The sequence below is a fragment of the Elephantulus edwardii genome, unplaced genomic scaffold, assembly GCF_000299155.1.
Source record: "Elephantulus edwardii isolate Elephantulus edwardi_28Jun2011 unplaced genomic scaffold, EleEdw1.0 scaffold00100, whole genome shotgun sequence".
Classification (NCBI taxonomy): Eukaryota; Metazoa; Chordata; class Mammalia; order Macroscelidea; family Macroscelididae; genus Elephantulus; species Elephantulus edwardii.
The window spans coordinates 2,018,717-2,020,140 of record NW_006399850.1 but is presented as its reverse complement, the minus strand read 5'-3'; the positions used below and the strand labels follow the sequence as shown (position 1 = coordinate 2,020,140).

At 41.5% G+C, this 1,424-nt stretch overlaps 1 pseudogene; it reads left to right on the top strand.

Moving 5' to 3' along the window:
- The first annotated feature begins 210 nt into the window (after positions 1 to 210).
- On the top strand, positions 211 to 547 carry LOC102859044 (annotated as a pseudogene).
- The last annotated feature ends 877 nt before the right edge of the window (positions 548 to 1,424 follow it).

Below are 1,424 nucleotides of genomic sequence, written 5' to 3'. Positions count from 1 at the left end.
TTTTCATTGTTGCACATTTTCTTCCCCCTTTCTTTTCTCCCTCCCCCAGCCCTCCTCGCCTTGTACCCCTTGTTTCACATGCTATAAGGCCCAATCCTATATTCCTTTCAGACAGTTCTTCCCCTCCTCTGATCTAATGCAGTGTTCATTATCTATCCACTCTGTTCCCATCGTCTCCCCAACACCCACTCCCATGTCTGACCGATTTTATATCGGTGTTTCCTTAAGCTCTGTGAGGAGTCTCCAGTGGAGAAGACCAAACAGGTCCGAAACCTGTGGTGGCGAGTAGCACAGGCCTTTGGGGAGGAAGAGAACAGGCAGACTGCTGAGCCAGACACCTGTGATCAGATGTACAAGAATTTAGCATGACTCCATTCAAACTACTACAAACACAAGTAACCACGCCCTCAGCGGCTTGTCCTTGGAAGAATACAAGCTTATTCTGTCCACAGACGCCTTGGAAGAATTTAAGGAAATGAATAAAGGCATGTGGAAGAAAATGCAGATGTTTGCCCCCAGGAGTCCCAAAGACATGCACAAGGCCTAGGCCTGGGCCTTATCTCACCCACATGCAAGAGTGTGGGGTCTTGTATGTTGCCATTATAAAGAAAACTGTTCTGATTCTAAATAATAATAATAATAATAATAAAATTCTTTTACAATCCCACCATCTCACTCCAGTAACAGTGGCAAATTTTAACAGGGCAGCAAGTACTAAATGTTGGAGAGGATGTGGTGAGAAAGGAATTCTTATACATTGTTGGTGAGATTGTAAAATGGTACAACCATTCTGGAAAGCAGTTTGGTGCTTCCTCAAAAAGCTGAAAATAGAAATTCCATATGACCCAGCTATTCCACTACTTGGAATATACCCTGAGAAAATGAGAACTGAGGCACAAACAGAGATTTGTACACCAATATTCATAGCAGCATTATTCACCATCTCAAGAACATGGAAATAGCCCAAATGTCTAACCACAAATGAATGGATTGAGAAATTATGGTACATTCACACAGGGGAATATTATGGAGCACACAGGAGCAATCAATTTTTTAAATTATTACCTAATTTGGGAGGGACTGGAGAGCATTATGGTGAGTGGACTCAGTCTCACGAGGACAAATAGTGTATAAAATCATTATTGTAGAATGAGTGTAAGAATCTAGGTGGGGAAGAGTGGAAGCAGAGGGATGAGGATGTGCAGGGGGGACTAATCATGGGGTTGTACAATTTGATGGAGGGGTGAGAGAAGTTGGAAGAATCTGTTCTGGAAAACAATGTATTCAAACTTTTAAATAAACTAGTACAATAATTAAAAAAAATCTAAAAAGAGTTCCTATCTCGCCACATCCTCTCTAACATTTATTACTTGCTTCCCTGTTAAACATTGACACTGCTGCTGGGGTAAGATAGTATCTGATTG